The sequence below is a fragment of the Nannobrachium achirus genome, assembly GCF_963921795.1.
Source record: "Nannobrachium achirus genome assembly, chromosome: 7".
Taxonomy (NCBI): Eukaryota; Metazoa; Chordata; class Actinopteri; order Myctophiformes; family Myctophidae; genus Nannobrachium; species Nannobrachium achirus.
The window spans coordinates 36452779-36475243 of record NC_137816.1 but is presented as its reverse complement, the minus strand read 5'-3'; the positions used below and the strand labels follow the sequence as shown (position 1 = coordinate 36475243).

At 40.2% G+C, this 22465-nt stretch overlaps 1 long non-coding RNA gene across 1 annotated transcript in view; it reads right to left on the bottom strand.

The window, feature by feature from the left end:
• LOC308288218 overlaps nt 1-10774 on the bottom strand; it is a 32043-nt gene extending 21269 nt beyond the window's left edge. The window contains exons 1-2 of the long non-coding RNA XR_013962180.1: nt 10396-10774; nt 7153-7258 (exon numbers count right to left, since the gene is read on the bottom strand). This is a non-coding gene — a long non-coding RNA (uncharacterized lncRNA). The remainder of the gene's footprint in view (nt 1-7152; nt 7259-10395) is intronic.
• Nucleotides 10775-22465: the final 11691 nt, after the last annotated feature.

Below are 22465 nucleotides of genomic sequence, written 5' to 3'. Positions count from 1 at the left end.
ACTGTTGCTATAGAATTTGCTAGGAGGTGTCTTCAGTAAATAGAAAATACATTTTCAGTTTGGGATACCAATTCTATCAAGTCACCAGAGAGAACTAAGATAATTAGGTTAAACTGAAAGTGATGAACCAAAAAAAATGGACAAATTGAAACTGGATAAAAGGATTTCTCTCTCCTGTTTTGGATGAAATTCTTGTCCCACCTTAAATGTTCTGTTTACTAAAGAGGGGTGAGACAGGGAGTCTCCTGTTACTGTAAAAACAAAATATGGATCTTGATTTAACTAAACAAAACCTCACTTTACAGCAACTATAATAAATCTAAGGTAATAACTTCATCCTTTTCTGGCTCAACAGTGAGTTGGTGGTGGATCATCATAGTCCATCCATCCTGATGGGGTTGTTCCAGAAGCCCCCCCCCCCTCCCCCTGTCAGTCACGCTCCCCCTGACAAGACTCCTCCCAAGGGTTTCTACACACTTACCGCCTGGCGGTGTGTGTGTGTGTGTGTGTGTGTGTGTGTGTGTGTGTGTGTGTGTGTGTGTGTGTGTGTGTGTGTGTGTGTGCGTGTGTGCGTGCGTGCATGCGTGCGTGCTGTGTGTGAGTGTGTGCGTGTGGGCGGGTGGCGTATCCCTTCTGATTGTCAAAGAGGCTCATGGGAAAATGCAGTGCGAGGGCCAAACCACAAGCTTTCTCCATCATTTCAGCAGATTTCTCTTTTTTAGTCCCATTCAAAAAAATGATTATCAAAGACCATATACTTTCTCTGTGGCACTGAGCTATCCGCACTTTGCTTACAAACAAGTGTAGCTTGACCTATGACGGAATAATTCCTCCACAACAACAAGGCTATACTCATGGGAAAATACATATCTGAACCCCTAAAGGCCATGCAGATGAGTATTAATTTAATTTAGCAGTTGGTTATGGAGAACATAAAGTTGTATTATAGTGGCACAAAGAGCAGGGGTGACAAATTAAGAAAAACCTTGGACCAATTTAGGCTATCCCACATGAGGCAGGAGAACTTTGTCATTTGGGAAATATTGTGATTAACTTTCCATGGAGCTTATCCATATAAAGGATATGGTGAGGTAAGCAATGGAATCGAGAGAGAGATTAGCCCAGATGTCCCACATGACTGACCATGCATCTGGTTGAGTATAGGATGATGACGAAAAGACAGAAGTTATCTACGGTTTTTCTTACTCTAATATGACCACAATACGCATTAGATTTAACGGTTGGAAAGGATTTGAGTCACGTGTAGGTCAGTAGAAAAAAGAAAACTTTCCTAGAGAGGAAACCAGCTTCGGTCTTCAGTCTTGCACTTCATCAGAGAGGCACAATGTGAACACTAACATCATTATCTGCACAGTCTTTTGTGTGAGGAAGTCTCTGACAATCTGCTCTTAGACAGTCTCTCCACCAACCGGACCTCAACACTGCTTCCCCTCTCTCAGACAGAGAAATAAAGACAGAAAGACAGAGAGAGAGGGAGAGAGAGAGAGAGAGAGAGAGAGAGAGAGAGAGAGAGAGAGAGAGAGAGAGAGAGAGAGAGAGAGAGAGAGAGAGAGAGAGAGAGAGAGAGAGAGAGAGAGAGAGAGAGAGAGAGAGAGAGACCACTTGTGGTTGTGTCTGCTGAACCCATTTTCTCATAGTGCACACTGAAGGCAAAGCCCTGAAACTAATCCAAGTCAGTGTAAAAAATATTATTCAGGAAAGAAACAAAAGACCTGCCTTTTGGACAAAATGTAATGATTTGGTTAAGTTTCATCAGAACTTTCCCTCCACCCCTCACCCTCCCTCTTTTGTCACTTTGATTCATTTTTGGCATTGCACATGACCATTTTCCACACAGAAACGGTTGGGAATCTGATTTCAGGCTGAATAAGTCCTTTCTTTTCCATGTAATTTTGCTGCCTGTTTTAGACGAGGCTGTTCTAAAATACAAGCAGTTGATCGGAGCTTGAACACAATGTCTGGAGAGGTCCATGTTTAGAGGGAGGAAACACACAATGGACCTTTACAATGTTTTTCTTTTTTTAAACCTAATGAACCCGAGTCCACAGTAACAGTCCATCATGTTTGCTACAGTAGCCTACGTAGTTGACACATCACTAGTCTCACAGCAGTTAAACGATTAGATATCTAACGTCTGGGGCACGACTATTTAAAAGTGGTTATGGAATGCCTCTAAGAACAAAATAATAATCTGTGACAGACACATTAACTCATCAGCCAAGGATCTTCATGCCAACCATAAAACAACCGGGAACACAGACGTCTGTTACAGCCCAGCCAACCAGTCAAGACGCTCTACGGGCGAGAAGGGCGCTGAAACAACAGAGACTGACACAATATGTCTATATATGGGCATTCCCAGATATGGGCTTAATATCGATGACATCAGAGAGCTCCATATATGGGCATAAAAGGGAAAAGGACAGCATTTAATTTAACAGTGTTTTTTATCACGATAAACGATAATATCGCTTATCGTCCCATCCCTACAATGTAACTTGCCATAGCTAATCTGCTAAAAGTCACATGCCAACAAAACCACTCCCAGCATCCTTTAGGTTTGACTGGGGAGTACAGAACCCAGATTGGCTGCTTAGTCACAACCATGGAGCATATTTTACATCTCATGTCAGATCATGCTGGCAGATACCATGCAGGCTGTCAACCTCCACCTACTGGCTAATGTCTAATGGTTGAGCTTTTACGCTGAATGGGGACCAGTGGAGGAGTGTTGGGAATAGCCTTTCTCTAGTCTGGAATGCATACACCCACACTGGATCAATTATATTTTACTGTAAATCACAGACGATGACGTACGCGTGATCAAGCCTGACGTATTCAGTTCATCAGGAAGCCTGGTTTTCTCCAGTGTTTGTATTAGCTACTATGTGCTAATGTTCACGAGGCGTATGAGGATTCACAAGCAAAGAAAATCTATTCCTACCACAGGGAATCATTAACCAAACATGAATCTTAAATAGCAACTCCAATTACAGTTTCAACTTACTAACACCAACCTTGCGCTGACTTTCTCAATGTATGTATTTCTGATGTCTTTTTTGATATCCTGTCAAAATCAACCTTCTCCTTGCTGAGAGCTGCTCGTGTTGCACGCATTGAGATGTTTTTGTAGAGGTCTTTTCTGCTAAGCCCTCAGCAGTGGCTTGCCCATGGGACGGCCTGATCCAAACACAATGGGGGATCTTAAGGAAAAAGCTGTTCTGATGCCTTTATGTGCGACAGTGCGAGAAGCACAAGGGCCTGCTTTAAGCTTAAATGATACGCCAAAGCGGACAGATCTACAAGCTACCACCGCCTTGTATATTGTGATGCGTTGTTATCTTGTAGATCTGTTCTTTTTGTCAAGTGACACTGTCAAGTGACACTGTCAGTATATGATGAGGCTTTGCACTAATCTCTTCTCCCTCGTTCACTCACAAGACACAATTTCAGATCTTCAGAGCCTCTTAATATAGCATAGAATTAAAAGTTCTATCTCCAGTCTATATGAAAACCATGGAAAGAGGCAAAAATATAAATCCAGTAAGATTCAAACTTTGACTAAAAAACAGCTGCCATAGGAAGGGCAGAAAGCTGACTATGCAATAAAATGTAATTCGATTGGATGCAGAATTCTGTGAAAAAGGAATGCGGTGGACTGCATGCATGGCAGTGAGTGACAGCTTCTGATGGAGTTTATATGTAAGAGTCAACCACCTGCACCCTTTTCACGCAGCCTGACAATGTTCAGCCTTGGTTTGTATGCTCTCTGTTAATGTGTGTGTGCGTGTGTGCGTGTGTGTGTGTGTGTGTGTGTGTGTGTGTGTGTGTGTGTGTCTGTGTGTGTGTGTGTGTGTGTGTGTGTGTGTGTGTGTGTGTGTGTGTGTGTGTGTGTGTGTGTGTGTGTGTGTGTGTGTGTGTGTGTGTGTGTGTGCATCTGTCTGTGTGTGCATCTGTCTGTGTGTGTGTGTGTGTGTGTGTGTGTGTGTGTGTGTGTGTGTGTGTGTGTGTGTGTGCGCGCGTGCGTGCGTGCATGCGTGCGTGCGTGCGTGCGTGCGCACATGTATGCATGTGTGTGTGTGGCTCCAAAATCCACCACATTTTAATTACTGCCCGACTGCACTGTGGGCCTCTTTGATATGGAAATAGAAGCGCAACTATCTTCACACAGGCACTGTGCAAATCTTCATGTGATCCATCAAAAACAATGAGCCCCACTAATTCCTCCACCTGATTACAGTCCCAGACCTGTGTCAAAAACGTACGGCGACCAGGCCCTCCCAATTAATTCTACATATTAATGTGTGATTTTAAAAAATATAAATAAAACCAATTCAACAGAGGCTATTTACCATAGCTAGGACAGTTGCATTTTGAAGTCCAAGTTAATTATGCATAACTATGCTACGGACTAAAAGAAAATGTCCAATTATTTTGAGAAAAACATATTCAGTGGGCGAGTGAATGATACTGATCAAAATGAGCCACTTAGGTTACTTGTGCAATTATAATGTTCCTGAGAAGAACGTGTGTGCGTGTGCGTGTGTGTGTATGTGTGTGTGTGTGGATATACAGTATACAGTGTATATATATATATATATATATATATATATATATATATATATATATATATATATATATACATACATATATACATATATACATACATACATACATACATACATACATACATATATACACACACACACACACACACACACACACACACACACACACACACACACACACACACACACACACTGTAGCAAAGTCCTCAGTGGTAATTTGTTCAATGTGCGAGTTAAATTATACATAGAATAATATAAAATATAAAATTAATATGGAGCTCAGCTGTTATCTCTTTGTCCTTAAAAAAGGACAAAGGGTATGTAAAGAAAATACATACTGTAAATGTAAAATATGATAATAATACTGTATGGCTAAACCTCAATTTAAATCTCAGTGATAAAAAAAAAAAAAAAAAGAATAGTCCTCTGACCTAAATGAATAATTAATCCAGACAACTTTATGTTCTTGCAGTGAGTTGAAGCTTTCCATTTGAGATGGTGACGGGACTGTCTCGCTAATCTCTACGTGCCCTATTGTTTGATGTGGATGAGTCAGTGTGGAGCCATTGATTTGATCAATATTTCAAGATGTTCTCATCTACGTGGAGTGACAATGGCTCTAACTGAGAAGGCACAGAGTGTTACTGTGCAGTATTAGCACAGAGCCACTCCTGTCAAATAAAGATCCGCTCTCCACACCATATAAGCAGAATCAAAGGTTTACCTGATACAAAAAAGGCTCACTGTATACTGTATATCGGGAGAGGTGTTCTGATCAAGACTTTGAGTCTGTCTGAGTTATGGAAAACAGCAAGAATGCATTCAATTCTACAAAGTATTGTGCAATGCCAGCGTCCTCTGATGATAAAACAACATTGAACATCATGGTGAAGTCAAGTGAAACGGCAAGTCATCAGTAAGCGGGGTGGGTGGGTGGGGGGGGGGACAAACACAAAATCCCTGTTCCGGCACACTCTCTCTCATCAGTTTTGATCATTGTTGAAATATCCTACCGCAAATTAGATAACACTTAGAAAGACAGATGTCACAACATGTGCTGCCACATTTATTATCTCCTGCAGTCTCCCATCCTTCTGCTCCACTCTCCTCTACCTACACCAGGCCTGCTGTTGTTTACCTCTCATCTTGTTTATCATTAGGTCTCTGCTGCCTGGCACTTACCAGTCACTCTGCATGCCCTCCACCGCCACAAGGAGACCATGACACTAGCACCACCTCCCCCTCCGCACCGTAAAGTCATTAGTGACAGTGTTCAATTTAACTCTGAGACTGCACACGACGGAACCAAATGGATCCTTACATTAACACTCTGGATTTTACTGTGCTATATCTGCTGCTCGCTCCCTGCCTGCCTGCCACAATATAGGTATGACCTTTGTGATCCAATATAATCAAGGCATACTCTTTTCTTTTGATATTTAAATAATGTCACCAGTTTCAAGAGGGAGCTGAGTTTTTTTTCTTTTTCTCCAAAATATCTGGGACATGAAAGGTACCGCAAAAGCCTGTGCACGCACACACACAGAAAGGCTATATGATGAAAGTAATGACAGTTGCAAACACCTGGGGAAAATAAAAAACTAATCTGAGCCCTCACACATAACTTTAGAGATACAAATTTAGAAATATTAACTATATATCAAATATAAATACTGAGGTATGATTACTTTTTTTCCTCTTTTTTCCTTTTTATTCGAGGCTACTACAATACATAACAATCATTTGCGCTGTAGTTCCATCCTGAACTGTGTTGCCAGAGAGTTGTTCCTTCTACAACTGCAAGATCTGCTTAGCAAAAGATGATGCTGATAGAATTCTTAATGGTAAGCGTATAAGCTACGGATAAACCTGTTACAAGAGGAGCAGAGCCATAAAATTAAACTAACACAAAACAAAATGTCCATTTGCTGCATTTCATGGTTCAAATATGAATTTTCCAGACTGAAGTTTAACCATTAATAAACCAGACTTTAGTTATGAGTATTGTGGAGCTACAAGGCTGGAGCAGAAGCCTTTATACATAGGCATGCTGTTCTAAATCCTCATTCACCAGAATTACAACAGCCAAAGAAAGTATTTGTTCTAGAAAAGGTTGCAATGTCTCATATCTGAATTGGCCCCCCTCACTAATTGCTAGGTTACCTCAAATTGACAGGTAACAAATCCTACCTATAAATGTTCTAGCTTATCTGTAATATACATTCATAAACATTCACAACCCACACAATGTATTCTTCTTGGGATGGTTAACCATTGTCTCAGTGAGATATTATTGAGCTATTGCAATAATAGACTTCTATTCATTCTTAACTAAAGACGACTAGATAATTCCAAACAATTCAAAAACAACTAAAACAATTAATACAGCTCAACAACACCCACAATGTTTTATGACAACCAGAGCCGATATAAGGATTTCAGTTGCAACATAGGAGACATTGATCCTGCACACAGCGCGGGGTCTCTACAGAGGAAGCGAGCAGGTGTTAGAGCATGCTTTTTTCCCCATGCCAAAATGCACTCTTAAAATCTTTGAACTTACATGCGTCAGTGCGTCTCTCTATCTTGTGCCGGTTCCAGCTCGGAAATGTTGACCACTTCAGCCTTGCAAAACCATAAGTCACCCCGAGTTCCACTCGTAGACAGTCCTTAAAAATATAACATATAAAAGAAAACATGTTAAAGTTACATGTATTAAAGTTGATAAAATGATAAAATGAAGACAACATGTGTTTTAATCATTGTTAATAACAATAATTATCAACCACCCACCATGCATTTGTATTTTGTTTTAATAGTTTCTCTTCAAATAAAAGCGAAAGAACTGACCCGTGTCGCCTAATTACCACAACAATGAAAACAATTAGAGGTCATAATTGGCACCTGTACAACTGTTAAAATTGGCTACAGTGTATTCAGCGTTTAAAGAGCACGTTCACGTTGAAGACTTTTAAAGGGGACCGAAGATGACCCTATATAATATGAATAAAGAAAAGCGGATATATTCTCTAATTGAAAATATAGTAGCCTATTATTCAGCCCATGTCTGAATAGCAGCCAAGCTGGTGCAGTGGTTCCCAAACTTTTTAGCTCGCATGACCCAAAAGAGAAATTACATATTTGCCAGAAACAGCAGATCTACAAGCTGACAACGGCGCTTTGCACCACACTGTGAACTTGTAGATCGGCTATTTATTTCACAAGTCTACTTCTTAATCGTTTGTCATGGAATTTCTTCGATTTTTCTTTTATCCATTCATTAAATAACTGCTTTTGGGGGGAATTTTTTTATGAACATATTTTGAAATAATCATTTCAAACGTAGGAAACAAAAATGTGTCCGCGGCCCACACACGGGTCCCGACCCAATGCTTGGGAAACAGCGCTCTACACAGTGTGCGTGCGGTGCCGATGCTCCGTGGTGAGCGCAGTGCGCGGCTTAGAGCGGCATGCATGCTGCCGGCTGACAGACACACTCTCTCCCACACAGCGCTCCTCAGACAGAGCCGAGTGTCCCTGTCTGTCTAGCAATCAGGACAATGTGCTGAATGGGCAGTCAGTCTAATTATAAATGTGCCATTTAGGCTTCCAATGGTCTCCAGTGCCACCTTACCTTATGAGGGAACTCGCACTCACACTCAGCCTAACAGCAACTGTTCAAAACAAAATGCCATTACGATATCAACTTTACAACGAGACGGGGGGAGGATTGTTTTTCACTCTGCGCCTCGAATCGGTTGAGATTAGGAATGTATTATTAAACACCGGACTTTTACGGACACGCAGGGGGAAAAAAATGAAATGGCTATCGCTTGTCAGTGTTGCGCATTTGAGTGGGCACTTTTTTCACCTGGTCATGTTTTAAAATGATAAGAAAAAGAAAGAAAACGCTGGAATAGTCTATAGGCTACGCTGTGCATTGACTGGCCCTCTGCAAAAGGACACCAAGAACTGTCTAGTTTTAGAAAACTCACATTAAGCCAATTCAATTCTTAATAAAATGTTATCCTCACTCCTACAGCATTTTTGGGGAAACCCCTTCAATTTTATCTCAAGCTGGAACCCGGTCTAATTTTGTGAACGCTTAAAAATGATGGTTTATCTTCGTACAGCACAGAAGTTCACTCAGGCTGCATTCCATGTGTGCTCCCGATTCCCAATCATATTTCTCCACACAGGCTAAATTATTTTCCACTTAGTGATAAGCCTATGTGCATTTTTACCCTGACGACCATAAACATTTTCTTATTCGCAATGTTGTGTTCAAATATAAAAGTTATAGCCTATAATTCCCCCAAAACTATTTTGAAGGTAGCCTAAATCCAGGCCTAAAAGGCATTTACATTTACATAAGATCAAATTGTTGCATTAACTTCAAAGAAGGCAAAACATGCGTCCCATAAAACCACGAAAGCAAGAAAACAATTAATCCTCATTCAGCTATACGTGTATTAATCCAACTATGAAACTTACTGTATAGTGACTGTGCCTTAATGTGCAGCAATGTTCAGAGAGAGAGAGAGAGAGAGAGAGAGAGAGAGAGAGAGAGAGAGAGAGAGAGAGAGAGATGTGAGCTGAATGGAAGCCAGACTGTTCAAGTGTATTGTCTCTAAATAGACAGGCCTGTTGTTGAGTTGTTGAATTAAATTTATGGCGTGTGCATTCTTTAAAGGTCAATTCCCCTGACCTCGAGAGAAAGTTACTGCACACTCCAACATTCCCAGCCTTAAGGGGGACACAACTAGGACTTCATGTAAGCTGCGAAAACCCAATCTGAAGTTTTCCCAAACATGTAGGAGAGGAGCAGAACTTTAAAACAGTGGTTCTCAAAAAGTGGATTTCAGGGACTGTCTGGGTTCCTTTATGGGGGTCTAAATTGACCCCTTACAAGTCGGTAACTCTGACAGTGTAGGAAATGGAACCACATTGACCCATTCCATTTGTAGGCAACACTGTCAAAGTTAAGGGGAGACCTTCAAAATTTCCAAAAGTTTGAGAGCCACTGCTTTAAATGGACGGATTGGACAGAATGAGACATAAAGGAAAAGATTGAGTGAAACTTGTAACGCTCCCATCCAGAGTACAGAGACACCCGGGAGAGAGAGGGGGAACAGCGCACGTCATTGTCAATGAAGGGTACCGCTGTGTGGACAAACGTGAAACTGCCACCTAGGCTAGAGAAGAAAAGTTCTTCGCTATTTATTAAGATACGAAGGCGAACGCCGAAGCAGTGAACATTTAACAGAAAACAAAACTATCAATATCACACCGCGACGATGTTAATACGGTCAACACAAACAGCCGGTGACTTCAAACCGAGGCTTCCCTCGGAGTTTAGACATGTTTGAAGTGAAGTCCGCACGCAGATATCTAGGCTATATTATTAACTGCTGTAAACAACTGGTTGTCAACACACTGATTGTGATTAGTCGTGTAGGCTATTTTAGTTTTTGATGAGAGTTTAGTTGGATTCAGACTGAGACGCGAAAGAAAGTGCCCATCCACCAGCCCTTCGAACGCGCCGCTCGCGTGTTGCGTCTACTTTGATCCTCGTGAGAACGACGCACCAAATAACACGTTTTAAATCTGTTGTAAAAAAACAACAACAACTACCTTTTAACTTTTATGGTAAAACGCGAAATTCGCGCGCCACAGATGCAGTGCATTGACATCGCGTAAATAAATCCCTCAGAAACAGTTCTAAAAACGACGGTTAACAACGCAGTTGCGTAGCCTAAAACACGTTCAGAAACTACAGAAATAGCAATGTATTTGTATATATTACCTTGATGAGGTGACAGTCTTGGACAGAACAACGCACGTCCTCGCAGTTAGTAGCCTAGGCTATCCTGTGCGCGTCGGCTAGACTCTACTCTACTCTACTTTGTACAAATCACTGGGCTGCTATCTGTTGAGCGAAAACTAAAGTCTGTTCTTCCACGGGCCATATGAGGGGATCCCGTTCTGTCACTGAAGTTCTGCTGTCAAGTCCTGCGAAGTATCTCTATCTATCTATCTATCTATCTATGATCTGTTGTTGTTGTTGTTGTTGTTAACTGTTCTATTATCTTCCCCCCACTTTCTCTGAGACAAGAGGAGACGATGGTTCGAGCTGTCAATCTTGGCAATCAATGCGAGCAGCCATGTCGCAAGTATTCAAAGCATTTCCCGTCGTGCAACATCAGAAAGTGAGTGGCTGGCCAGGGCATTGATCTGAGAGAGAGAGGCAGAGAGAGAGAGGCAGGACCCACTCCCCCCTCCCAGAGAGAGAGAGAGAGAGAGAGAGAGAGAGAGAGAGAGAGAGAGAGAGAGAGAGACACAGAAGGAGAGATAGAGAATGAGAGAGGGAGAGAATAAGAGAGAGAGAGAGAGAGAGAGAGAGAGAGAGAGAGAGAGAGAGAGAGAGAGAGAGAGAGAGATTTGTGTAGAGATGTGTTCAGACGGTGTTTGTTCCGCGCACAATTTAGTCAGTAGAATGGACTTATAGAGATGAATATCGGACGCAGCCCACACAGAGATTAAAAAGTTTGCGACGAGCTTTAGGCTTTAATTGGGACACAAATAGCCTACCGGTACTTTATTTCTGACTGTCGCGAACTTTTCCTGATCAGGAAACTATAGCCTACTAATAGCCGACGTCAGGCACCACGGACTTCAATTAGCCTTGACGTTAGTCAAAATATAAATAGGCTACAATTATATAAAAGCAAGACGCAAAAAAGCACCGAAGATGATTTGCCTCAGTCTGCCCTCTGATAATTTATTTGAGACCAGAGTCGGTTGAAACATCCAGAACGCAATGTGTAATGTGTTTATAAACTATAGCCTAGGGAAAACGCTACCGCAAATAATTACAAATCTGATATTGTTAGGCTATATGACACTTTAGATATGTTGTGAGTGTAACATGTTATAGGCGTATATAGCCTATTGAGTAAAATGTATTTGGTTCCTCTGGATAGCCGAGGTGCATAGGCTATACAAAACTTCTTAAACTCTTATAGAAAATCATTGTGGAACTTGTCTTGAAAATATGTGTTGAATTTTAAGGCATTTGTTATGTCAAGCCCCGAGAATACCGCTCATCAATTTGCTTTTCCATTAATTACCCTAGGAAAAAGATTTAACACAAGCCTTTCACATTCTTAATATTAACAAAAGAGGAAATGTTGCATTAGATGAGCATAAATCATACACTAAAAGCAGAAGTTCAGGAAATAAAAGAGGCCAAAATGAATTTTGTGATACAATTGTCTAATTAATATTCTCATCTAAAATACACACAATAGCTAGCCTATTGATTATAGGCTAGTGCTTGATTGAGATCTGCATCTGTGTTAATTGATGTTTTGAACATTTATAGACTACATAAATATTATGTCCGCAATAAATGAACAAAAATAGGTTGAGTTAAGAAATAGTAGTCAACCACCACATAATGAATTTGTATTATAGTAAAAAAAAAAAGAATAATCTATTGCGTTTTCATAAGGAATAATGGCAGTGCTTAAATAATAAAATAGTCATTGTAATGTTTTAATGCTTGTGAAATGCTCTTGTCATAACGGTAACGATTCACACAAGTATCCTTGTCCACAGGTTGACATATAAGAGGCAGTAGCGTACCTACTCTGAATGAATGAGAAACTTGTCAGCAGTGAAATGACATATGTTTTACATTTTGACTTAGACATAGGCTACAAATGGCAATTGTCAATTGACACGCCTCAGCCAAAACATTTCCTCTCGAAAAGAACTGAATAGATTCTGGCTGTACGTTTGACAATGCAATGTGGAAAAATGGATATGGATATGGATAAATCAACAACAGCATTTTATGATAATCAGAATTGGGAAAGGCTAATCATATCCACATTCTCAGCATGCCATGCCACTGTGTAATATTGGCTATATAACATTAGGTAATTGATCAGAAATGAAGATAATAGAATGCTACTTACAAAGAAAGTGCAGACAGCGGTACACAATTCTGTTTGTTAACTGAAGAGTCACACATAGGGCTAAAAGAGGGGAGGAGAAGCAGAGAGATAGAGAGAGAGAGAAGGAAAGTGAAGAGTGGGGGCAAGAGAAACTCATCCACATCACTGACAGCATCGGATCTGCTCCTGTTTCACTTCACATTCTAGCATTCTTGTTTTGTCAAGATGAGGAAAATACGGGACAACACATCAGAAATAGTAGCCTATATTTATATTCACTCATTAATTTTGTTAACATCTAATGATGATTAATCGCTCATTAACATTTTGTTCATGGGGCAAATAAGGCTATACGGTGAAAGAAAGAAAGAAAGAAAGAAAGAAAGAAAGAAAGAAAGAAAGAAAGAAAGAAAGAGAAAGAAAGGCAAACAAGAAAGAAAGAAAGAAAGAAAGAAAGAAAGAAAGAAAGAAAGAAAGAAAATAAATACATAAATAAATAAACGTTTACCTTTCTCCATGAAAGTCCGTCCGTAGCTCTGAGGATACTTTTTTTGACTTGAGCCCCAACAAAGATTAAGCAACTTCAAAAGGAAGGTATAGGCCCACTCTCTGTAGGCTATTATCAATGGCAATTGGCAACGTGTCACATTAATTAATATTGACGTTCATTACTGTTGCTTTGGAACCAACAATACATCTATAAAGATCAGATGCTGTATTTTTTGGGATCTATCTATAATTACCTACTCTTCTCTAGCGGAGTTTTCTTTTACCTGCGTGGTGGAAAACCCAACAGTAGGCTACAGTGCGTCAGTTTCATGTGTCTCACACGCCACCTTTTGGACACTATGGGAAGTTCCTTCCATCTTTGGTAAAATCAAGAACTGTTGTCCTGTGTGTGTGTGTGTGTGTGTGTGTGTGTGTGTGTGTGTGTGTGTGTGTGTGTGTGTGTGTGTGTGTGTGTGTGTGTGTGTGTGTGTGTGTGTGTGTGTGTGTGTGTGTGTGTGTGTGTGAGTGAGTGAGTGAGTGAGTGAGTGAGAGGAAGTGTGAGAGAGAGTGAGAGAGAAAGCATACCTTTTTGTTAGCTTACCAGTTCATTGGTAGCTATTCCTGACACCACATGCAGTTGTAGTAGGCCTACTGCTGGCATTTTATTAACATCTTGTGAGTCTCAATTAACAAGGCACACAGATTCACAATGATGCGTTCTCTCTTATGGCAGTTTCCTACTGGAGAAGACCAGAGTTGTATAGGCCACTATTTCTCAAAGTCCTTGAGGGGGCCCCCAGCCAAATGAGTAAATATCTCAAATCTTGAAGAATTGTGAAAAAATATGGAATATTCTTTATATATTTTAACACCACAAATATTGTATTGGGTCCCTGCCACAAAATATTTTCAGATGGGTGCCCATGGCCAAATACATAGAGTATTCATTTGGGGGTCCTTGATTGATTGATTGATTGATTGATTGATTGATTGATTGGTTGGTTGATTGATTGATTGATTGATTGATTGATTGATTGATTGATTGATTGAAGAATTTATTAGAAGTTTGCAATAGGAAAAAGTACAGTTTCATGACAAATCACTGGTACAAGGTCAACTAAAAGGAGACCCTAGGAAGCCTTTTTGCTTATTTACACAGGAACCACTTTATGTATCTCATATAACATTTAAAGACATACTGATAGAACACAGTACTTTGCATAGGATAACATCAATTATAAAATCTGAACAAATGAAGAATAAAAGTAGAATTGACATGAAAACGTTTGAGAACCACTATAGGTCAATGCAGCCATGTCACCTTCAGACAGCAGCTACCCGTGACTTGTAAATAGACTAAGCCCCCATGCTCCCCCCCCCCCCCTTTTTCTTTGTATTCTGCCTTTTGTATTTGATGTTATGCTTTTGAAACTGATATTATCCTAGATAAAGTACTATGTTCTATCCGTCTGTCTTTCAATGTTATATGAGATACTTAAAGTGTGGTTCCTGTGGAAATAAGCCTCGGCTTTCTAGGATCTCCTTTTAGTTGACCTTGTACCAGTGATTTGTACTGTCATGAAACTGTACTTTTTTCTATTGCAAACTTCTAATAAATTCTTCAATCAATCAATCAATGCAATGAAGCTATTCAGGTGAAACTACTGTACATGCAAATGTTTGCACTGACTGAGGCATCTGACAGTGTGTAGCTTGGTATTTTCGCCACACACAGTCACATATAGGCCTATATGCATGGATGAATTACACAATGCACATAACAGCATAATTATCAGTAGACTGTGCCTTTTGAACTACATCAGGGCTGCAAACAGTGGTGGACAAAGTACTCAACCACAGTAGGCCACTTGAGTCAAAGTATGGATACTCATGGTCAAACTCATGGTCAAATATTACTCCACTAGACCTTTCTCCAGAGCGCTGCTGTGTAGCTACAGTGGTTCAGCTCTGAGAAATTGGTCTGTAAGTGAGAGTTGCTCTGTCAAATATGTAGCCTACTTGGGTTAAAATACTGGGTGGAGTATGCAAAAGTACAAATTACAAAGAAAGACAAATCAATAATAGTGATTAATAGTGGTTCATTCATAATGCCTTTTCCCTTCCTAAACATGTAGTGGAGTCAAAAGTAGGCCTACAATTAGTGGTGGGCGATATATCACGATATTTTCCCAAGCTGTATCACGATACACGATTTTATCACAATTCTTTTTCACGTTGGTTTTTATGGTTATTTTTCAAGTTACTTGACAAAAGCTAGACTCTCTGGGTTCCTTTTGGGAGATCTAAATTAAACTTTACAAGTATGTAACTCTGACAGTATACAAATGAAACCAAATGGACCCTTACGTCTGTACATGTAATATTTGACCAGAAGTATCTATACTTTGACTCAAGTAAGCCTACTGGGGCTGTAGTAACTTTGTCCGCCACTGGCTACTGTATAGTCAACATTTCCTTTTCTTATAAAACATTTTACGTGAAGAGCATATGACAGTCCAGCTTCATGGGGGTACGCCAGAGCCATTTGCATACCCCTGTGAGTCTTTGATGCATCTTGAAATTCAAGTCTAGGCCATAAATATTTGAAAGGGAGAGTGCATGAAAATCAACATTTTTGTTACATTAAATTAACATATGTCCTTCTCCTGCTCTGCATGGTTAATTGTAGAGAACCGTTCAGTCTGGGGTGGGGGTGGGGGTGCTTTATAACAGTGGTTTTCAGCCCTTTTCATATCAAGGTCCATTATGTATTCAGCTTTTGAGCCACGGACCACCATTTAATGAGATTCAGCCTCTCAGACCCAAACCTAGATCTCATTTTATTTTTTGAGCGGTGGTCACAACGCTCCTATACGTGGCCGTGTGTGTGGGTCTGTCTGTCTGTCTGTCTGTCTGTATGTCTGTCTCTGTGTCCGTAGCCTGCAGTAACCTTTTCTGACCACACATGTTAAGGGAGGGGCGCTGTTGCACACACACACACACACACACACACACACACACACACACACACACACACACACACACACACACACACACACACACACACACACACACACACACACACACCACCGCTCAGTTCACACGAGTGTGATTTTATCTTTGGATCGACTATTGTCCATGCTGTTGCTGTATAGATGTGGTGCTATAGGACTGGTAACAGCTAGGTCAATCAAAATAACAAACAAAATAACACTGTAATAGTGTAGACTTATTGTAAATTAAACTCATTTTACTCTCATTTTACAGTCTCAAGAGTTAAAGATCTATAAGGGTCCATTTGGTTACCGACTCTCCATCATTTACCTGGGGACCACCTGGAATCCCTTCCTGGACCACTGGTTAAAAAACACTGCTTCATCTGTCAGGTGGAAACCTCATATTATGTCCAAAACTGTTAATTTTCTGGATTTAAGTGGCAAAAAATTGCAAATTTACAAGTTTAAAACATACCGGTATTCCTATGCAATGCATTTTGAGCTTGTAGATTGGCTATTTGTACTACTTTGTGACATTGTAGTATGACAAAGTATAATTAATTTACACTTGAAGTGCATCCTCACAAGGTTGTATTCATCTGTAGGTGTACAACAGATTCATATAGTCACAATGACTATTGACATGCATAGGTGCATGCACACATCATTAGTTCAGAACTAATCAAAGAGTTGACTGGCAGATGTCTATGTGTATATCGGCAAATAGATCGATAATGGAACATTTAACAAAGATCTTAGACCCATTCTGAGATAGGCGAAAAACTATATAAGATACTTTGAGTTATTTAATCACATGACTTGTAGAACGGATATTTTTGAAGGAAGAGATTTTGTGTAGAAGGAAAAAGGAGGAGGCCATGTATACTGTAGATCCCTGGGTGAACCCGGTCAACAAAGTACAGTATACTGTAGGGTTCAAGTATTTAAACATTCAAACTTGACAGATTTGACCAACAAGGTCATAAAAAAATACAGCTCTCATTTGTTATAGGGAATAGTGATGGCTCATTCAACTGCTGTGGTTAAGAATCCAATTCACTGTGACAGTCAGTGTTGCAGGCAAGACTTAACAAACATGTTAATTATAGATAATAGCTCCATGGGAGGGGCATGTGCACAGCATTTGATCTGTGAAATGCCGTAATGATCTGCTCTGACTGTAATGCCTGTTGTTGAGGTTGAGGTTTTGAAATATAATCTCTGTGCAGAAATGTTCAAACTTAATACAGCAAGGATAATAAATGTGTATTAAGCATTCCTTAGTTGATACACAATAGTTTTTATTGCCAATACTATACAACCAGAGGGAAATGGTGCAAAATCATCAACATGTGTTGCTCCTTTTCTTCAAATCTAATCTAATAAGACCATCTTGAGCTGTGGCCACTCTGTCAATTGAGAAAATGGTTGTGGTTTTCATCCACTGACTTTTTTCTGATATCCGAATGTATTTTTATTTATTTAAAATATCATAAGAAATCCTAAGGAACCACCATCCACAAAACCACCATTAGTCAATATTTAATGAATGCCAAATTATGCAATTAACTCAAGCTTGATTTGCATACATGCAAATAATGTCTCTCCCAATTGGACTTGCAAAGTGGGGCACTCTGTTCTCATTAGCTGGCCCAAATCTCTCACTTGTAACTCTAGATTTCATCAAAGTTTAGTCAGGATCTAATATTTCCTTTCAAGTTACCAGAGAACCACTGATTAATCATGTTGAAATAAGGAGTGCAACATGCCAATCCTAATTATATACTATCAGGAACATCATCATACAGCCTGTATCAACAATACTACAAATATCTAAGCTGCAATTCTCATACATACAGTCTGTAGCTAATTACTGTGTTATTAATTGTACACCTTTAATATTACCTGTAATCCACAGATATTTGAGATTAAATGGCACATTAAGCTGGACTGAAGTAATGATTAAATGCATCTGGGGGAAAAGGCTTTATCTAGTCTAGTGGTTTCTAAACGGTGTGATCGGTGTGCTGTGAGACCTGTAAAAAAGAGAAGGACCAGGATTCTATTGGTTGGGTACAGGGTCACGGGTGGTGTGCCTTGGGATTTTGTGACAACCACACCAAATTATTGCGACTAGAAGTTCGGGCCAGCCCTCAATCTAGAGTTCGGGCTCCTGTTTGTGCCTACTGCAATCTCACACTCAATGACTTTGTCTATTTGCATTACCACCATTCTGGTGCCATTCTTGAGAGTGTGGTCGGGACCTGCTTGCAGGTTTCTAATCAGCATGACTGGTGTTCCTACTTTCAACTTGAGGTTATGATCAGGGATTCCAGAGGGTGTCAGTGATCCCTGATGACATCAGTAGGACTAAGTCCATGCGTGTCAGTGTGACGTAAATCGCATATGTGCCCATATATGGAGATCTCTGTATCTCTCAGTCCTTGTCCCCTTTTATGGGCATGTTGGTTAGACCGGCGGTTCTACTGAAAAATGAGAGCTATTTCACCATTTATTCAGAGAAGTAGGTAGATCATGTATATGAATGGATGGATGATTGGATAGATGGATGGATGGGTGGGTGGATGGATGGATGGATGGATGATTGGATTGATGGATGATTTTCAGTAATATAAATAAACAAATAAACACATTTAATGAATGTGTTGCCATGCATACAATAACTAGAAAAGAGTGTGCCTGCAGCTCGCTAAGTCTGTGCAACCTTGTGTAGCGGTTGGTGTTAGCATTAGCGTTATTAACATTAGCATTTTTTTGCATAAACGTTAACATTATTGTTCTTCATATGACACCACCCACATGTCTGTACGACAAACGGTTCACGAGAAAACGGGTCACTTCCTGTTTGGTGAGGGGCACTTCCTGTTTGGCGAAATAGGCCCCAATTAAGTTTAAGGACTCTTAATCTTGTCATTTGACGCAACCCGCGTGTCTGTATGACAAACGGTTCACGAGATCAAGGGTCACTTCCTGTTTGGTGAGGGGCACTTCCTGTTTGGCGAAATAGGCCCCAATTAAGGTCATGGACGATTAATGAATTAAAGCTGCAAGCAGCGATGACCGGGCCCTCGCAGCTCTACCCACGTCACAAGGCCAGCAGCCAATCAGAAACCAAACAGGAAGTCAGCCATTTCGAGTAATTAGTGGCGTTTTGGCGCATTTTTGGCCGTTATCACGGGTCGCACTTTAACGACAGTTTTGTGAGAAAAAAAAAGTTTTTTGAGAAAAAAAAAAGTTTTTTGAGAAAAAAACATTTTTTTGAGGAAAAAAAAAATTTGAGAAAAAAAAATTGAGAAAAAAAAATGTGAGAAAAAAAAATTTTGAGAAAAAAAATGTTTTGAGAAAAAAAAATTGAGAAAAAAAAAATTTGTGAAAAAAAAATTTTTGAGAAAAAAACATTTTTGAGAAAAAAAAAATTTGAGAAAAAAAAAATTTGAGAAAAAAAAAATTTGAGAAAAAAAAATTTTTGAGAAAAAAAAATTTTTGAGAAAAAAAAAATTTTGAGAAAAAAAAATTTTGAGAAAAAAAAAAATTATGACACCAGCCGCGAGTCTGTACGACAAACGGTTCATGAGTTATAGAGGCACTTCCTGTTACAGAGGGGGCGGGGCTTAATCAATTACAGCTCATCCCTATTGGCCGGAAAAAGACCAAAGTTGTGTGTGCATTTTAAAGTTTAAATCACGTTGCTAGGCAAAAGTATGGCAGAGTTATGTGACGCCAAAGTTTCTGGGTTTTTTTCGGAGTCCCCCATTCTAAGTCAATGGGGTTTTTGGGCGTCGTTTTTTGCGAATTACATCGCAATCGTATCGCGGATCGGAAAGAAAAGTAATAGCACACCATTCCCGGCCGAGCCGCACGTTTTGATGTGTATATTGCGGGGGTGGCGTAAATCGTGCGGCAGTTATTACGTGCCGAAATTTCCCCCATTCTAAGTGAATGGGGTTTTTTGGCGTCGTTTTTTGCGAATTACGTCGCAATGGTAACGCGGATCGGAAAGAAAAGTAATAGCACACCATTCCCGGCCGAGCCGCACGTTTTGATGTATATATTGCGGCGGTGGCGTAAATTGTGCGGCAGTTATTACGAGCAGAAATTTGCAAGAACATTACTTACTGACTGACTGACTGACTTAAGTATGGCGGATTACAATAAGTGTTCTGCTATTGCATAGCAGGCACACTTAACTAAGAATAATCATCAAATAAACAGAGTACACAATTAATTAATTGATTAATTAATGTCTTTATTGCAGACTCATGGTCCATAGAAAAGAAGAGTTAGCTTACTTTATAAATGCAATCTTTAAAGCCTTCCTAAGGATCCTATATGAACAAAAAATACTTTCCCAGCAAGCACGTCAGGACCTGGACCAATCAGTGCGGTCTCAATTTGGGCCAGATCACAGCCCATATGGGGATGATCTTGAGTCATTACCAGGACTTTTTGACAGGATTATTGTTATTGTTTGTAATGTTAGTTGAAATATGAGCATATAAGGTTATATTCTGGGATCTAGTTATATCTGGCCTAGAATATCACCTGATTTCAACCAACATAAATCCTGTCAAACAAAAAAAGTCCATTAGGACGTCCTGGTAATGACGTCAAGATCATCCCCATATGGGCTGTGATCTGGCCCCAATTGAGACGTCACTGATTGGTCCAGGTCCTTACCGTGCTTGCTGGGTTACGAATAAACTGTTAGCTTTACTTACTAGAGGCTCACACACAGTGCATTATCTGAACCCAATCAATTCTGTGTTATGTGTCAAATGGTTCCCTACAATACACGGTGGCTAAACAAGTTCACTGAATCATCTCAAACAAACAAAGTCACTGGTATGGCAGCATGCTCTCAAACAAAGGGATTTAACAGGACACACCCAGACCTTATTTAAACTGTATACTGCACAACCTCCCTGTCTCCAAATTACTTGGCACTGAGTGACAGGTGAATCTCTCCACCCACTCACAGAATCAAATACACATTTGAGATTCTTGAACAATGGCTTTGTTTCCCATGTCATGAAAGATAACTAAATGATATGTCACAGTCAACTGTGGTTTGTTTTTCAGCTGTATATTACATTTGAACATTATTAACCTTTTCAGATACACAACGAACTACACATTATTATAAAAGAGTTGGTAAACTGCGCTACACCAACTTATGTATTTAGTTATTTTGGTATTATTTCAGCATTTTGTTAACCTCCAGAAGTCATACACACCAGGGCCAGATTAAAGGGCCATTTATAGTTACGTATGGTTGATTTTGTGTACGTTTTTGGGTGAGACAGTACGTACGGTAGTTACGTCGACATACATAGTTGCTCTATGCGTTATGTACGTGCCGACCCACTCTCCGCTCCAATTCTGCTTCCGTTGGAGCCGCGCGTCACATGGAGGGGATCTTCTGCACAGCACACACGTGTAAAAACTGAAGCATTTTTAGCCAAAATATGTAAAACCACAGAATTTCTTGACCCGACGACCGACGTGATGTTTTGTAACAGTCTGGACTGGTTCTGCAGCTGCTGTCTGTCTGTCGCAACATTATCGCGGTAAATGCAACTCCGCGAGGGTACAGATTTAACCACCCAGACTGAGTATAATAATAACAACACAGTGCACTGCACCCATCTCGCTTTTGGATGAGAGGCGGTGTGAGTGTGTGCGTGCGCGTTTGTGTGTATGTATTCTCATGCCAATGCACAGCCGTTCCTGTGAGGAATGACGTCTTCTTGGTTGCAATGACGTTCCTTTTTTTACCATTTCTTGCTAAAATTATATTTCTTGTTGGGACACATATAGTTTGTTTCAGAACCGCTGTTATAAGTAATTGTCCTCACTACTGCCACGGTTGACAAAAGTTCGCCAGGGCCGGGTAGTTCAAGCGTACGTACGTTTTTATCGGTTTTGATCCGTCAGGTTGAGTGTTGTCCGTAAGGTTACGGAGACAAACAATTACGTCCGGACCTACGGAGCAACCGGATTAAATGACTCTCCCCCTCCGTTTCTTGTGTATTCCTGCGGTCCTTATGTATGATTATGCATGGTACTTGACCCTGTGTGGTGCCCCAAGAGCCCCTTTTCCACTGACATGGCCCAACACCACACTACTCCACACAGCCCACTTGTGCCAGGTGTTCCACTACAAGGACCTGGGTAGAGTGGTGTGAAAGTGGTACTAAACGTGGTACTAAAAAGTATCCAATCCAGAGTAGGTCTGAGCTAGGCCAAACAGGGCCAAACACTTCGATGACTGATCACTCACTGACTTTTCATTTAGACCACCAGGTGTGTTATAACCACAATTATAATCTATTATAGTGTATTATAGTTATCATAGTAATACATTAATACTTTATAGTGTATTATAATTACAGTTATAATCCATTATAGT